The sequence below is a fragment of the Candoia aspera genome, chromosome 5 (assembly GCF_035149785.1).
Source record: "Candoia aspera isolate rCanAsp1 chromosome 5, rCanAsp1.hap2, whole genome shotgun sequence".
Classification (NCBI taxonomy): Eukaryota; Metazoa; Chordata; class Lepidosauria; order Squamata; family Boidae; genus Candoia; species Candoia aspera.
This window is the reverse complement of record NC_086157.1, coordinates 44,285,820-44,305,173: the sequence shown is the minus strand read 5'-3', so window position 1 is coordinate 44,305,173 and position 19,354 is coordinate 44,285,820.

Sequence of the window (19,354 nt, the reverse complement as noted above, 5' to 3'; positions counted from 1 at the left end):
AAGAAAAGGAACAGCTGTAGGAAGCCCGCATTGTGCTTTCTAACAAAACAACAAACTCACAAATGTACTTTACTTGTAAGAACTAGAAACTTATTTTCTCCTTACCCGCAAGCCCTTTTCCTTTTATGTAAAATGTTTTAGATTGTCAGTCTGAAGAGGTTGAATCATTTAGGCTCAGTAATCCCCCAATGAACCTTTTTCAGATGAAGGGGCAGGGGAAGAATGGCAGTGGATGTTTTAGGCCCGTGTTTAGTAGACTTTTCACTGCCCAAGGACTGCCTACCTGAAAGTAATGTCTAATAAGATGCAGCATACTCTGATAATCAAAATGCTGGGAGGGTTTTTTCCTCAAGAATGTCTGTTTTCTATATTTAAAAGCTAATGCTTTTAGAAATTTAACTATTTCTCCATGTTTGTGGCTTCTCAGAAGAATTTTAACAGTGAGGAACGAAGTAGGCTGGCTATAATCCTTCTTTAAATCTGAGCCACTCTTCAGAGCTGATCATTAGGTTAGCGCTCTCCTGTTTTAATCAGGTGGCCTATGGCTTTTAGCATGACCTTCAAGCTCCAATTAGCACTGCACAGAACCATGATTTTCTTTTTGAGTCAGACACACAAAACCCCTTTTTAAAGCAATGTGTTTGTTAAGGTTTGCCCAAGTTTCTCTACTGTCATTTCTTTAATAATGGGTAGAGGAGATGAGTGTGTATTTATTCACCTTACCACATACCTGAGAAGGGATAATTTTTAATATCCTTCAGGAATGTCTTTCAGTTCTTTGTTCCTGTCATGTAAATGACAGTGATATTAATATGTCTTGGTAAGAGAGAGATCACTTTGTGAGGGAACAAACTGCACTGAAGGGCTGTGAAAGACAGCTTACAATTATGTAGCAGGTGGAAACTTGTATATTCCCAGTATCTTGATATCTCTGTCATAAGCCAGTCAGCACTGATGAATCCCTCTATTACTTTCCTCCCTAAATCAATGCCTGGGGACCAGTTTGAAATCCTAAACTGAACAAAACTAGTAGGATAATGTACACATATCCCTCCAGGGCTTCAGTTCCATCTCTCTTATCTAAAGAGTCCTGCTTCAAATCCATTAGTTTTGATTAACCTGCACTGTAAACAGGGACTAGGCCCAAGCTACTAATCTTGTTCAGTGTCATTCCAATGAGGTCAACAGTCCAGCTGAAGCAGACGCCATGCTGCAACATAAAAACTAGCACTTGTCTACCAGTGCTGTCTGGCAGGTACTGGTTAATTTCTTGCTGACTTTTGTTTTGTTTTGTTTTGTTTTACATGAACTCAAGGCAAAAGTGTAGCTAAGAGCTATTCAGGAAACAAGTACTGATAAGGAGCTCTACACACTTAGTAAGGAAGCCATGGTGATCAGCAAGCTGTAATCTTAAATAACTATTTCTGATTTAAGAATAGTGGCTAGTTCATTATGAGAGTTTAACATATTTTCTGTAGCCAGGAATAACCAGTCTTTTTCTTTTTTCTTTTTCAATATACAACTGAGCTCCACAGATTTAAAATAGTGCCTCACAGGTACATATACTATGGATTAAGATACAGTAAACCAGTAGACCTGGTCAGAGGATCTCTTCTACTATTTCCACACATTATTTACATGACTTGCTTATTCAGGACTGAACTATGATTTACTCAGTTTAATTTATTGGGATCACACAATGTATTGAACCAGAAATTGACTGGCTGGGCTGAAAACTTCTCCTTTGTTTAGCGTGAAATACAAGCACAAGCACTCAGGGCAATGAGCCTTCCCTTTTTGGGGGCACGGTAATTACAGCTGGGAAAGTGGTAAAAAAGTGCAGTGTGGTGGCTTTGATTGTGGTCACGACTGCTATCTTGACTTTTTAAACTTTTGTAGATATCTCTCTTCGGCAGAAAGAGAAAGGTTCTAGTCTAGATAAAGTTGCTTAAGATACAACCTGGGGCCTTCTGTATGCATCCTTCCACAGAGGGATGACATGTGGTCAGCCAAGGATCTGGGATAACTCTTAATCAGTCTAATTTAAAGGGGGAAGACATGCTGTGGTTATCTGACTATCTACTACAAATTAACCTAATATCTACCAATGGTTTCCACCTATTTCTCAAACATTCTTTTTAAAACACACATTCACACACATTTCACATACATTTATATCAATTTTGCTGTGCTCTGTCACATCATCTTGTCTGAAATAAGTTTTTTTTCTTGCCTCCTAGCTCTTTCCATCTGTTTTTTATTTAAATAAACTTTAAAACAGTGTGGAGCTGTGAAACTGAAAGATCCATCTGACTTCTGCTCCAGTTGGCTCAAAATTTTGACATCAACATGGACTACTGAATTGGCTGTCATTGCTTCCTTATATGTTCCTATAAATTAGCCCTAACATCTTCCCCTTTTCTATGCAAACTTATTTGGATGAAGACATGATTATTTCCTAAAAGGGACTTTGAAGAAGCATTGCATTTATGACCATACTTACAGCAGCATAAAAGCACATTAAAAATGGGCTTACTTGTTTATTTCCTACTGCTTTTGTTCAGGAGTTGGTCCAAAGCAATCAGGATTTGCTTTGTTTGGCTTTTCTTCTGCTGTCATTGTCACAGATGTTGAAAGAAAACTCAGTGAAGGTCAAAGCCAGGTTTAGCGAAAACTTTGAAACACATTCAGCAAAGGTTGTTTAATATCTGTCTTACCCAATTAAAAAAACCTTGGAATAGTTGCAGAAGAATACTTTGGCTTCAGGTGAGAATTAATTTCTAGTTAATTACTGTGTGCATATTTTAGAACATAAAAAATAAATAACTCTGTAATATCTATCTATATGTCTACGTATGTCACTAGGTAAAGAGACTTAAAAAGGTAGTGCTTATCTGTTTAAGTAACAGAGTTTTTTGACACACTAATTTGGAAGTAGCTACAGATTTGTCCTCAATTTGCATGGCCTTATGTCAGTTCCGTTCATTAAAGAAATCTATTTTGCTTTTGAGAAGGGCCAGTGCAATGTCCCAACTGTTTGTAGCCATGAATACTGCATGGTAGTTTCGTAGAACAGCAGAAAAACATCCTCAGTGGTGTGACGAAAGGTTACTTCATGATTATATCCCAAACAACATATCCATACAAAATGCCACGGAGAGAAGGTAATCAAATTCTCAGCAGCCTGTTCCCTGCTCTTTCCCTCCCACTTCGCATGGCAAAATTTGCAAGATATCAGCAATTGGATGGTCTATGTGTGAATGAATGAAACTTTGTAGGTTATGGCCTAAAGCGCTCCAAATGAACTGTCAAATTCTAGAAGCTACTGCTTCCAATTTGTGGGAAACAACCATAATTGTACAGCTGTGTAATGTTTGTCCAGTCACTTCACTCAAATAAAGGGTTATAGACACTTTGATGTGAGGTTCAGTGCCTTACATTTTCTTCAGCATGAGCGGGAGAACTTACACTCCTTGAGTGTTCCATTTTTCTTCAGCCAGTATGCAGTGGTTAAGGATGATGAGAGTTGTGTGCCAAAATCTTTGGAGGGCTATATATTTCCCATCCTGTTAAAATGTGTGATTAGAACAGAGAAGCTCAGATTCAAATCTCCACTCAATCATGAAGCCTGAATAATTCACTGAATTTTAGCCTAACCTACATAACAAAGTTGCTTTTAACTTAAAATAAGGGAGAATCATGTACCTTATTAAGTTGAAAAAGTTAAAAAAAACTGAATAAATCAATGCAACCACAGAAAAAGTGTGGCAAAATAAAATATACACATCAAATATTGCCTGATATAACGCATAGTAAAAATTTCCTGAAACTATTATACATACAGACTGGATTAACCCATTATGCTAAACCATGATTTTTAAATGGTTTCATTCACAAAACGATAAACCAAAATCATACCATCCTACTCCAATTATGGCTTAGTATAATGTATGCATACAGTCTGGGAATTTCTGTGTTAGTTTTGTGATGCTGCTGTGTGTATCAGTTTGATGTGTGACGGGAACCACTACACTTACTGTACATGGTTGAAAAAAATAATTGGTTCTGTCAGGAGCTGAAGCCAGAGGATCGAAGGGACATGGATAAGTGAGCAATATATTTATGAGAAGACAATCAAACAACACGCTTTTAACTGTCTAGAGAAAGGTTTTTACAACCTTAACAACTTTAAGATGTGTAGTCTTCAATTCCCAGAATTCCCCAGTCAGCTATGCTGGATAGGGAATTCTGGAAGTTGAAGTCCATACATCTTAAAATTGCTAAGGTTGAGAAACCCTGCTCTAGAACTGCTAGGTCCAAGCTGCAAACATTTGGTCAATCGCTAAATGGCAAGAAGGAGATACTGTATGGAGATCTCTTCGCTGCAATCTACTGGTCTTGTGGTATTTTGAAGTCCATATCTTGTAGCCCTATTCTTAGCATCTGTAATATGGCTTTAGTACTTTCTACCATTTCTCCCATTCATGTTTACTGGAGGTACAGATTTCTCTGGTTGCCATCAGCATTATTGTTAAGTTTTGTAGATTCCAGATTAAACTGACCTTTCACACACAGAGAAAATGTATATTATCTCAGATCTAAATACAGGAAGACCACAGTCTGTCTTTGTGTGGTGTCTATGCTTATAATATAGGAATTTGCTGTTTTTTCATGATATGGCAAGAAATCTAATCCTTTATAAATTAACAGGCCAAGCTGATGTTAGGTAGGCATCAGCAAAGACAGGCTGAAAAGCTAGCAGAATAAAGGAAACTTAACATTCCGATTTTAAGAACACTGCTGAGAGATAACCAGAACCATAGTAAGGGTATTTACATGAGAATCCACACCATTAGTTCTGACACAAACAGTTCAAGTATGCTTTCAAATGTTTAATTAATGTTCAATGTCTTAGAGAAGAAAATTCTGCACATTCAACACAGGACACACTGTCATTGCAGCAGCCTGCAGCAGGATATTGCAAGTAACCAGAAGGTCAGAAACTTCCAGGAAGGAGAATTATTTCCACCCCACCTTCAGGAAAACTATACTACATTTGTGAGATTTTGGGTTAGAGAGCCAACTCTCTGCACCACTCCAGCCCTCAGATTTTACAGATGAGAGCAATGGAGAGAAACAGCAAGCTGTACTTAACCTCAGGAATGGCTTGCAATTAATGAGGTACATATGGTATGGTTCACTGAATCTCTACTCAGCTCACAAACTCCAACTTGCAATTGACTTTGAACTGCTGCAGACCTTGTGGTTTAAATATCAGTCTAATTTATGGACCTTCTTCCTATCTTCTGTGCTTGTTTATAATTCATATTTCTATAGTTCTCAACTCTGAGTGGCTTACAAATGTAAAATCAAAGAAATATAACACCAGATAACAAAAAAGGAAAATGTCATCCTGGTGGAACAGACATAAAACCGTCCATGTTTTATGCCCACATCATAACTTAGCCAGGGCAAAGAGCCAGTTATTCAAGTCTTATTTAAAGGAAAGCAAGGTAGGGCTCATTCAAATCTCTTGGGGATGCTGTTCCAAAGGGCAGGCACCATAACAGAGGAGGCATGGTTCTTGGCTCCCATCAGATACCATTATTTAATAGATGGGACCCGAAGCATGCCCACTCCATCAGATCTTACAGGATGGTAGAAACAATTAGAATGTATGTCATGAACGGCTTTGTAGGTAGTAATCAACATCTTGAATTGTGTTAAGAAGCCTTCTGGTAACCATTGCAGTTTGGAAACGAAAGTATTACACAGACATTCTGTGGCATGCCCATAACTACTGCCACATTCTGCACCATCTGAAATCTCCAAGTGGTATTCAAGGGAAATCCTCCATAGAATCCATTGTAGTAGTCCACACATGTCATAGTCAAAACATGAATGCTCATGAGAAGGGCCTCCATTTGATTTCAAGTGCATCTCAAGGAATGCCAGTTCTTTAGTCTTGCTATTTTTACTCATCAAAGAGCATAGGAAGTATTTTAGAAAAGTCTATTCGGAGACCCAGTTAGAGTGCTATAGAGATATCCCAATATTTTTCAAGAAAGTATTATAGTAAAATTATATTAGCAAATGCAGATAAGGATTTGGGATGACATGCATTTTATGAGGAAAAAGGTCCAGGGAGCTTATGGTTTAAAATTCATCTCTGTGGTGCGTAAAGCAGAAAAGTGGAAACAGAGAAGCAATTTCCAGTTATGAAAGCCTTTTGAAAAATAATCTTTAGAGGGACATTTTGAAGAATTAATTTGTGTTCTAAATCATAGGTTTTGGATTTATTATTTTTTTGCTTGTCATTTTGTTGAAATGAAATTAACTTGAGCTCATTTTAATTTTGTCTGTTTCCTATTTGTGGGTGGTTTCATTTTACAATATAATTTAAATGTATATTTAACATATAATTGCCATTCTTCAGAATTACCAGTCTTCTTATCCTTTTTAAGCATACCCCTTTTAACATAAATACTCCACTCTCCAGTATTAATTTTATAATCTGGATTGGTCTTTATTATATTGATGATCATATAATAGTCTACAATGGAGAATAGACAGACTACACGTAATATTAAGATTTTCAGTATTATATTTTCCACTTCTAATTCCCTTTTATCACACCAAATATTTTGAGTTATTAGGAAAAAGATCACTGCCATAATGTTATTGGAAAATCCCCCTTTGCCAAGTTGTGAACTGCAAACATTCAGGCAAGTAACAGAAAATACTGTGTGAATGAGCAGAAATAAGAAAGTTCTGGAAATGCTGCTTTGGCATGGATTTCCTTTGAAGATTAGCCTCAGCTACTTGGGAAAAGCTGTTTGCTCTTTTTGTAAGACTTCCCTTCACAGGGCTCCTTTCTTCTTTCTGTGGAAAGGAGGCAGAGGAAGAAGAAGAAACAGTCAAAGTTAGTTATCATTGAAGTAACATATAAGCTCAGCAAATACATACCCAGATGTCATCATCTTCTTTGCTGTTTCTGTTGGAAGCAAGGAGGGAAATGAGTGCAGCGTGGGCTAATGCGTGTCAGTGATTTATGTGTGAGAAAGAATGGTTGGTATGTGCAGTTAATTTTATAATGACTTAGACTATTTTACAGGCAATGAATTTGATCTCCAAAAGGTGCTTTGCAGCATGTGGAAGAGGAAACATAGCACCTGCCTGCAACACCTTAAAGCAGCCAGGCTTTTTTGCCAGATTACACAGCTGCCTGCTGCTGCTGCGCAATCTCTGTAAAAGGTGTAACTTCTGTGTCGTGTTGCAGACAGCTGGTATGCTTGCACTCCTTCACATGCCAAGGCATGTTTTAAAGATCAAATTCAAAGCATCCCATAGCCCTAATGTATATCTGCCAGAGGCTTCACTCCCCAAAAAAGGCAACATCAGGGCAAAAGTAAAATGTTAATACAGGGAGGTCTCGATTAGTGCAGCTAATGAATCGCTAATAATGCGAAATGGTCGCATTATTCAAATTTGCACTATTCAAAGTGATCTTTCTATGGAAAATCGGGTAATGGGGCCCAGTTCTATGCAAATAAGCAATTAAAAATTTTAAACATAATTTTATATATTTATTAATGAAATACTGTATAATAAAGAGGATAAACCCATAGCCAAAGCATATCTACTATCTCCTGTATTCTGTTGTAGTTCTTCAAAATGAGCCTTTTCTTTTTTGAGCTTTCCTCGAATGGAATCTTCCTTTTCTCCAGTTTGCACACACAGTGATAGTGTCTAAAACCCCAACAGCAACTGTGCATGCACTAGCCTCAACTGCACACACGCTAGCCTCACACTGACAGAATTTTGGCTCTCATTAAATGTGACCTGGTATCAATTTATAAATTGAACTATAGTAAATCAAATGTTTCACTATTTGACCTCACACTAAGTGCAACCTACCTGCATGCACACACACATACACACACACTAGTGTGTCACACTGATATACAGTTTTGGAGGGTGTGTGTGTTCAGGTGGAGTTAGAAACCTGAGGCTGACATTGACATTACACAGGATTGTTGTCTCCTCTCTCCCCTCCCCACCTTTCTTTAAATTTAGGGTCATCTTTTATATGAGCAAAAATGGTAAAACCCTTTAAAAAATTTAATGTCCTGTTTCTGAAATGTAGATCTTGACATTCATAAGTCCTGAATGAACAAAAAGAAAACAAAACCCCCAAAACTTCTGAAGACATACATTTGGTCCTTTGATTTGGAAAGGTAACAGCAGAGAAAGGGGCTACCACATGTCTCTTAAATATTTCTTTGTGCTCTGACAGTAAATCCTGAATGAAACTTTGACATTCTTCCCAGCCAGGGAGGTCAGACACTGATTTTAAATAAAATGATATTCCTGCCTGCCGGGGATAAATAATAAGGCCCAAACTGGCAGTCTCTTTTCACATGCAGATCTATGACACACAGGTAGCACTGCTGACTTGAAGAAACTGTTATCTGTGGTTTAGAGAAAGAGCCTGAAGGGAAGATCAGACTGTAATTGTCTCATAGTTTTCCATCACCAAGATCATGTAATAAGTAAGCTGGTGAGGAGGGAGCTTGCTAAGCATTTTTCTTGAAACCACTGACTATTCCTGTGAACAACCGCAGCCCAAACCATGCAGTCAGGATGCATGGCTTCAGCAAGAAGTTCCCACCTACAACTTAAGGAACTATATATTTAATTCTATATTATGCACTGTCTTCAACTCAGAGGGACTCACGAGGCCTCATGAAACTATATACTTAATTAAAGATTCCAGAATGAAGTAGAGCAGAGATAGGAGACTTGGTTCCTCTGAGATACGTTGGGCTTCAGTTCTTGTCAGTCCCAGCCATCAGGGCCATAGAATTGTGGAAATTTTAATCTGAAATATCTGGAAGGTACACACTGTAGCTGCCTACACCTAGACTGGGTATTTTGTTTGTTGAAGCCGAAAGGCAAGCAAAGGAACAAGAATGAATAAGCCCTGAGAAAAAGAAAAAAAGCCAGCTCACTCTCCTTCTTTCTTAAGGCATTGGCGTTAAAGAATTATGTCTGAGTCATGAATTCTCAAATATAAGAAAATATTTAACAGTGACATGACACCGCATTCCTGGACACTTGCCTCACAGACACTATGCAAAATGTTCACACTGCTACTCAGCAAGCCCATGCCAGAGGAATGGCACAGTTGTCAGTCACCCATTATTACTTCAAAATCAAGTACATATAATTTAGTGGAGCCAAGGATAACAACAGGATTTATGAGGTTCAGGCTCTTTTTTTTCTGGCAGTGTCACACCTACAATGCATAATTAATCATTTCTTGAACTTGCATTCCTTAGCATAATTTCAGTCATGGAGAACTGTTTTGATATTTATAATCCTGCAGTATGCCTGCATTGTTTTCTTTCACCTCCCATTCAAATCCCAGGAGAATGTAGCATTCTGTTGCAGCTCAAGTAGATTTTTTCCCCCACTTTATGCAACATATAAACACACTATTTAACATTAAAAATCAGAGGACAAAATTGCATTGCCACTGGGTATGGCGGGGAGGCAAAATTCATATCAGCTGAAGTTCATTGATGGATCTTGGTGTCTTTAATTGTACTTTACGTTGATATAAACCATACCAAGAACTTGACCTCTTTTGGTTGAACTGTCCAAGGATTTAGGTCTGATAGCATGTTGTTCTGACAAAACGTGGCATACCAACAATGAAATAGGTAACACTGAAAAACTAATGACTTCACATTGTTAAAAGCATCTGGGTGACCTAGCCTTAACCATCTTATGTTATGGCATGTTTCATGAGACCACCTTCTGATGCTATTGAAAGATCCCATAAGAAGAGAGTAATAAGACCATCAGCACGACCTTATATTCTTCTAGATAATAAAGACTGGTAGTGTCACAGCAAATATTCAGAATGAAATGCTGTAACTAAGAGAATGTAATTGACTTAAAGTTGTACTCTGATTTTACTCTTGGATATAAAGTTTATACAACATCCATGCGTCAAAAAACTTACTTTTTGTGAGGAGCTCACATGGGCAGGAGAATGTTTAAATAATCAGCTTTATGCAGTAGGTTTGGCTGATTGCATCTTGTCCATTGAATCAACATTGCTTCATTCTGGACCAACGTCTGCAGCTTTCCATCCACAGTGCCTAAAGATTCTTCCAGCCACCTCAGCTACTATCCACAGATTTGCAGTCCCCATATTTTGGGAAATATCTGTCTCTTAGCCATTTTTTTACTAACTTTGTTCTGTCATGCAGAATTATAAGCTTCCCAGTGCACAAACACAAAACAAAAATAAAAACTTCCCTTTAACTTTATAAATTTCACAAAATGAGAGGAGGAAAACATAAACATTGAATCATTTTCTGCATTTAGTGTTTATCTTAAAATTTATTATGTTCAAAGGACACACACACACACACTGTATATTCAATGTTAAATTGTTTCTGGACATCATAGCTGTTGCTCATAGTTCTAGAAGACTTACGCTCAACTTAATTTGACTATTAAATAACTTTAATAATTATGGTGTTTAGAGATAAACAGTAGAAATCTGGATCTAGTGGCTTTTCCAACTCTTTGAACACTAAAAAAATATGGAGTCCTTGGTGCTTTCTGAGCTTGGTTGTTTGCTTGCAGATGTTTCATCACCCAACTAGGTAACATCATCAGTGTGAGTGTGGGGTTTGCTTCCCTGTTTATGTACAGTAGCTTGCCCTGCCAGTGTTGGTGGGGGTGTGGTTTTCTCCCTGGCAGTTCTTTGATTAAGGTATTATTTTCTCCTTCATTGTTTGCCTGGTGTTTATCCCTGTTCATCTGGGTGTTGGCTGCTGGGGAGGATAAAAAGGCTTTTGAAAATCAAAACCTAGTTAAACATACTGAACTTCCTCAGCAGTTTTTCACCTGCCTCAAGAAAGCCTCACATTCATTTCCACTGGACACACCTTACTGACCCACGCAAAAGAGCAGCTCCTCTTACAGAATTAGGCAGGAGGATGACTAGCCCTGCCCTTAGAGAGAATGTGGCAGACATTCAAGGCACAAAATGCCTGAGGGGAAATGGTAGTGTGGCAACTGACAGCAAAGTTGCATGCCACTTTGCCTGTCTTTTTCACCCAGTCTAATATTGCTGGTGATGGCATAAGACGCAGTTGTGATCCCACCGGTTTCTGTACCTGGATGAGAGGAGATAATCCTGTAGCCCTCTGTACGCTAGGGAGGTTAATAAATAAGTGGTATGAATCTGAGAGTCTGCACATATTTTATAAAGGTATGATATTTTCTTTGAGCCATGTTTAACTTCAAGTTACTATATAGTCATGTCTGTGCAGGTTTTTTTTAACCAGCATTATAGGAAGTTGCCTTCTTCCAGGATGTTATTTCTAACTTCCCAGCCTGCTTAACAGTTCTTGGATTTTCGGGTGGTCTCTCATCCAAATTCTAATCAGATTGGATCCAGTTTAACTTTAATGTCACTCTTTAATGTCCAGTTTATCTTTAATATCCAGTTTACCTTTAATGTCAATCTATAATGGGTTGCAATGAATTATAGATTGAGATATCACTTCTTGCTAGAAAAGCACTGGAAGAACAGCCAACCCATCCCACCCTCTAGGATAGAATGGCCCCTTCCTTAATAACTTGCTGAAAAGCAGTAATTATGATGATAATAATCATGGGATTTATGAGTGATCAGGGCTATTATTATTTATATTGATTCATGCTAGAGGTGTACAGTTTGTATGCATGTGTTTATTTCTTCTGCTGTAAGCCATTTAGAATACTTTGAAAAGGCAACATATGAGTAAGGTAAAATAAATAATGTACTGTACAGTATATCTGGGTACAAGACATAGAGGCAGGGGTCAATCAGAGTCAAGTGGCCCAAAGGTTATTGCAAAGAATGTATCTTATCCAAAGACTGAAGGAATTGAAGTACCCAAATGAATTCAACCAAAAATAAAATTGGATAATCCTAGAGATATCACTATTGCATACAGTGAAGCTAATCAAACATTTGCTCATAAATCCAAAAGGTTATCACTTGGCACAGAGAGCCACATTAAAGTGCTATCCAACAGTGCATGAGCCAACAGAAAGCAAGCTGGCATTAAATTTACTATTTTGATTGCCAAATCCCTAGCCAGCTATAGTAATAATGTTGGTGACTGAGCTGAATAATGTTTTAATGCAGTATAAGAAAAAGAGAAATGAGTGGTGGATTCTCACAGGGGTTCTTTCCCCTTCACAAGTAGGGGAAAAAACACCAAACATAAATCCTATTCTGGGTGGCCATGGAGTGGATGAAAATAGGTAGGCGTTGGTGTGTTTAGCAACCAATCACTGCTAAGCCTCTGACCTGCCAGTCAGGTTATTTTTGAACAGCAGCATAGCACTCTCCTGAAAGAGTGCTAAACCTATGAGCTAAAATAGCTTGACTCTAAAGTCACAGGAATGGAAGAGGGTGCAAAAGTGAAGTGGGAAGGGCCAGCGAATAGTGAGGCACCGCCATCCTTGATTAGTGCTGCAAGGGAATAGCAGTGCTTGCAGTGAGTTCAGTTCTGTCCCCATGGCCAGCAGAACCTGGAAACAGATTGTGGATGGAGGTGGAATGGAGAAGGCAATATAACACTACTCCCAAGTAATAAGACATATGAAACTATTTATAGGCAGAAGCAGAAGAAAACCTGTAATGCACACAATAATGGTAGAGCTGAAGGAACTCATCTGTCCTTCCTGGTTTAAATAGACCGTCTATCTAGCACAATCCTGGTGCTTTTTCAAGAGATCCTTCAAAAGATCTCTCAAGAAGACTTACAGAGAAGTGCTAAACCTGTGCACCAACCTGACAAATGCTTTGGAATTGCATGACCAGATGCTCTTTTAGAAGCCAGATGTGCAGTCTGTCCTGCAATCTAAGCCAAAAAGGCCATGGATGGCAATGCCCAGAAACTGGGGGGAGGGGGGAGGCATTTGCAGCTGCCTAAAATGTCCAGTAGGAGCTGGATAGAACCACTCTTGGCCACATCAACAACAATCTCATTAATGAAGCATGCTGGATTATGTCTGCACAAAAATTGTCTTGGGAGAAGTAGGAATATACTAAAACTGGAACAGCTAAAGGCTGGAGGTGAGAAGGGATGTAACATCATGAGGACATAGCATTAAAAAATTGTTTCCTGTGTAGGTTTGTGCTGTGGTTAGGGAGAACATAACAATGAGCCCTCTGTGTTTACATACTGCGTTTTTCATTATTAATCTAACAAATTTTTCACAGCAGAGCTGATCTCATAAACACAATTCTTATGCCATATCTATATTATGACAGCTAGGTTTTTTTTAAAAAAATGGGCTTGCATAAATAATCTTTGTTTAAGTTCATTGCATTCATTCATTATCCATCTGTTTCTTCAATGAGTTGAAAGTGTTTTATGGTTTTATGGAAGGTTAACAGGAAGATTCCTCTCTACAGCCAAAGCTGCTGGATTTCAGCAACATAATTGTCTATCGTGTCTTTCTCCCAGATTTGGGGCAGTCTTCATAGAGGTAGTTTTGGAAACAGAAAAAAATCTGATTATATGTGGCTTTTTCTTCTATAGTCTTGTAAGAGAGAGAGAAATATTCCTTAAATTACCCTCCTGCTCCAAAAGTGGAGCAAACAAATATATATATATATATATATATATATATATATATATATATAAACAATCAATGAAAATGAAGCCTCTTTGGTGTCCCATTTTCAACTTTAATCTTGTTCATTTAAAAAAACACTAGCACCACTGTGGTCCTTGAAAGCTTTCTTTGTGAAAAAGAAATTTAATAACCTTGCTGCAAGTACACCAGGTGTTCTTGACTAACAAGCACCGATGATAGAGTGATGTTTCATTTTGACAATGACCTCTCCAAGGTATTCAGTTGCACTCCAAACTCCATCCAGATGCAATATCATCCAGCATTACAGAATATCTGATCAAGCCATATAATTTTATTATACTACAGGGTTAAGCATACTGAAATGGTAGCACCAGGGAACATTTGGAAACATAGTAAGCTTGATGTTCTATGTGGGAAAATTTCAGGGTGTTTAACAGCTTCATAAAATTGCACTTTTATCTCACCTTTTAAGATCAGACATAAATTCTGGCATTCGTACTGTTCTAAAATGTAGAAACAGAAACTCCAAGTTTGCATGCTATAACTGAAGTAAAAGTTAGTCTTAAAACTGACCATAGTAAAAGCAATTATCAGAACACAGTTGAAAGAGGATGCCATGTATGTAGCACTTTTAAGTCTTACTGATTTCAAGAGGACTTAAGCTTGTGCCTATCTTTTTTCCAAGTACAATTAAAAATGCATACACTGGGCAAACTTCTGTTTATTTATGTGCCTCACAGAGAGTCAGATTTCTTCCTGCTCATTTATTATTTTCCTTATATAAACAATAAGAATATTGCAAGAGTATTGAAAATGAGAAAATATAATTTAAATATGACAAATGGGGAAAAAGCAAAACAAATTAAAAATGTCCCCATAATTTCCCATTCCTAATAGTTTTTCTCTGGGATCTAGAAGAATTGGAGAGGTAGGGGGATGGAATTCAAGAAGAAAATAGAAATTAACTCTAGGAAATAGGTCAAAATCCTAATTTGCTATGCTGCATACATTTAGGGGGAGATGTGTGGTGATAGAAATGTGAATAATAAATAAATAAATAAATAAATAAATAAATAAATTTAAGGTGAATTTCCATATTAAATACTCTCTCTTACACATACACCCACATTCTAGTTTCTTCTGTCACCATTGATTAGTTTTCTTTTCTTCTCTATAGATAATAGTGTGATTCTAACCTACTGCAGAATGGAATGGGGCTTGTTCTTCCTGCTATGGCTGGTGACAGCTAATTTCCAATCTCTTTTCTCTTAGGTTCCCCAGTTAGGAACTTGTTGCTTGTTTATAGGATAAGCTGGTAAATGGCACTTCCCATCATTATCTGAAAGGACCACTTGGGTATTTTTGAGTTGGTATTTTGGCCTTTCTTGTTGGCATAATGTAGATGCCAAACAACACGGAAATATATATTTTTGGAGTACTCTGCAGGTAGAATGGTGGAGAAGCAATATCCTAGCACCAATTTCTGTGCTAAACCACTAAAAAAAGCTAAAACTTTATTTCCTAGTCCAATTCTATATACCAATATTTAACGTAGAAATAAACAGATTTTCTTGATGCTTTTTGCTTTACTCTTCCTGATCCCAAATAACAATATTGTTCTATTGAAAACAGAAGTAAAACTCCATTCCTTTGATACTGAAAAATTCTCTACCAAAAGCTCTCCAATTGTCCTTTAGTCTTTAAAATATTTGATCGATTTTGAAGTTCTTTTATCAGCTATTTGCTGGCAACTCTAATTTTAATCAATCTTTGATTGGTACTACTCCCCCATAAAACAAAAACAAAATACAGAGTAATGTTAATTATTTCCTTTAGTGTCACTAGATATCTTGCCAGTACCCCATGCACTTGATGCATTCAGCAGGTAAATCAGAAACTGAAATGAGTTGAAAGAATTTTAACATCTGCTGGCAAGATCAGATGCTTTTAACTTACCTCTCTTTAATGTTCAGATAAGTTATCAGAAAGGATAAACAGCAGTGCCAACATAAGGACTTCTAGAATCTTGATTGTGTAAACAGTCTATCAGAGTGCTTTTGCATAATGAATGCCTAAGAAAAGATGACTGAAATTGATTTAGAGTTCCAATAGAAGAGAATTTAAATTACAGTTCCATTAGAACTCATTTATTTAACTATTAAAACATGTGATAAATTATTAAACCATAAAGTCTCATGCTGTAGAAAACGACAGACATGGAATCAGTCTGTGGACTGTGAAGTCTCCTTTCCAGCATTGCTAGTGAAAAGCACATAACTGCAATGCACCAGCCCATGTTGCACATCTGAATAACTAGTGCCTTCCCCTCTCCAAGGTTTCAGAAGAATCAGCAGAATGGTTCTTGCATTGTGCAATGCAGTGTGAACAGTAAATATAATGGAGGCATTGAAAATTAGGCAAAAGGATAAATCAGAGGTTATAGGTCCCTGGGAATGTCTCGTTCATCACAGATCCTAAACAACAGGTCAGTTTTTGTTGTTTCATACTAAGCCACAGGTATGGGATGTAGATTTATCTACCTGAAGAAATTGACTCACTGTCTCAGCCAGGAAAATATCACCACATGCATCAGTTTGCTTCTAGGTCCATAGGAATAATTTATTAAATAAGCTACAAGAGAAACAGAACCACCTGCTATGGAAATAGGTAAATGCTAGCATATTATTGGAAGACCTGCTGGCCTGAAAGAAATACTTTATACTTCCAGTTATAAAAATCCATATATTTTAAAATCCAAATCAATACTCTAGTTTTAATAGTTTCCATATACAGTATATCCTTAAATGTTACTGTGTCTGTAAATTTCTACAGTACAGCCTGATGAATACATGCTCATTTTGTTTAAATTAACATCTGCTTTTGACATCTTAAGCCATATGATATCCATTCATTATTTATCATCTTAATCGCTAATTTGGTAGTTTGGCTTATATTAGATTTATATATATTATATTTTATCTCTCCAGAATCATTTCTCTTTACTGTGTGCTCATCAAGGATTTTACATTTTTTTTCTTAAAATAATGGCAATTCTCAAGGCTCAATACCAATTTCTCTCTCTCTCTTTTTGATTATATTCAAGTCCTCTTGAAGTATTGATTTTATCATCTGGCTTTCATTTTCTCCTACACACTGATGATATTCAGATCTGTGGTTTATTTAACCTTTCCTACTGAGGCAAATAACTGTAGCTCTGAGTCTCGTAACATCTTTCTCCCGCTAGACATTTTATAACTTTTTTACATTAAACACAGACAATTTGAGGATTTAGTTAACCGGAACTGGCACGTTCGGTTATTTTTCCGAGTATGAATTCCATAAGCCCTCCTGGGAATTATGGTGATACTTTTGCTACTAAACATTTCTTGATCTGAAAGTATTAGAACAGAATAGTGTCACTGTAATGAACGCTACAACAATTAGTTGCACTAGCTCACTGGAAAAATACATTCATTCACTCACTCATTCCTTAATACCCTTACATTTATTTGGCTCAGATAAGATGAAATTTTGGTTAATCCACGCATAATAGGAAAGTGAGCGGTTAGCTGACCATGCATACATTGCTATATGTTACCAATTTTTTCCAGCAAAGCAAGAGGCCACATATAGGCTACTAGATAAAAAAATTTAGAGGCTGCTGGATGCCTAACCTCACATTTGGGATTTGTACAACTAAAAGACATCCTAAATTATTTGTGTGGGGGGGGAGTTTGTTGGCTTGTTTTTTCATGACTCCAACATAACCTGGGAAAATGTTTCCTTCAGTCATATACAGCCATCTGTTGTAGTTTGCTTGGATTAAGATATCCCAATATCCTCAAATGCAGTATTCAAGGTCTGCTAGGAATTCTTTAATATGTGTGTACATGTGTATGTTTGCAATTAGGGTCTAAATGAAATATATATGTTTTGTTCTGATTTTGGTTTCTAGATTAGCTCCTATTGTTTTACATTTATTTATTTATTTGTACAGTAAAAGCATTCTTAACTGATGACATTTAGCTAGCTTTAGTAGATATGGATCACTGGCCTATCTACTTTTGGGCACAAGTCCCGATGTTATTTAAAATAAGGAAATCTGACTAAACCTTAACATTTTTTTAAATTAAAGAAAAAACTTAGGCTTAGATTTCCTCCTTCAGAAAACTGCCCATAGATGCTAGATAATTATAGAACCTAATAAATAATGAATAATTGTAAATGTGTTTTCTTTGTCTCGGAGAATCAAATGGTTTATGTATGTCAGGCTAAGGGTTCATCAACTTTGGGATAACAGACATTGAATATATGGTTTCTACCGTACATTGGTTCTTCAGAGGTTAAGGGCTTGATTTCTGAAGAGGTATCAAACTTTGTTTTGATTTTCTTCCAGGAATATTGTCTTTGGTTTCAAAGCTGAGCAGAAATAAAAAATGGGGTGTTAATTTAGAATTATCAAGGAAAGGGAAGGGACTGCTTGGTTGATTTGGATGAAAAATGAAGATTTCCAATCTTAATATGGAAGGTTGGTGAAAAAGCAAGGTAAAATATATCTTCCTTGCTCAATATTTATATATTTTCAGACTATTTCCTATTTTTGCTTGGGGAAGTTGTCTAACTGAAACTTATGAATATCTTAGGTTTCTCTTATCATTCACATTAACGTATTTTTATATATTTTTTTCCTGTATGAAAAGATGAGTATGTAAAACATTTCTTTTCATCTTATATTAATAAAGTGTAATGTTTGGGTGTGTTTTTTCATCCTGTCTGATCCTTTTTCATCCTGTCTGATCATGTAAATCATTTTCTGTCAACCAGGCTGAAAACTAGGGCATGGTGACCACAAGGGGCAAAAATACATTTTTCATTCAAGAATTATACATGAAACCACAAGGCCATACTTCCAGTCTCCATTTGTTGGTGTTAAAGTTGTAGCAAAACTAGTCATGCATACCTCTGAGAAATTCTTAAACAAGCAGCTGGTAAAACTATAGCCAGATAATAGCCAGTAATTGCTGCAGGATTGAAGAAAAGGTCAAGGAACATTTACAAAAAGACGATGATAAAAGATGAACACAGTCTGACTCCTCCTATCTTCCTCTGTCGATGGCATAGAAAATGGCCTTGAAGGGCAGGAGGAAGAGCAGCTACCAAGGCGATGATCAGACAAGTGGGGCTTGAACCTATTCCAAGAAACAAATCTGAAAAAAAAATCTCATCTGAGCCTTTCCCCTCCCTAGTTCTCATAAAGATGAAGGGAGGGAGGGTGGAGCACATTCTGACTTGCAAGATTCCATTACTGTACCTGTTACAATAAAAGTAATCCTGATTTACTGTAGATGGCATTGGTTTCTTAGTCTGGTCTATCTCATAAGGCTGACATCCTCCTCTGGATTTTGAAGTATATCAAAAATAAAAGTACAAGAAACAAGATGTAATGACTGCCTGAAATAAAGGGTTTAAGACTGAGAATTTCTCACTGTCTCGTGATATAAGCACAGCAATGCTCCTGCGCTGGCATTTAAATCTATGCATTGTGGCTTCTCAGTGGATTCACCATTAAAACATCTCTCTGAAATTCGCCAGCTCCCATTCTTTAATTTTAAAAAAGGCTGTCTGATAAAGAGACAAACCGGATGTTTCAGTATTACTGAAACTGGGCCAATCC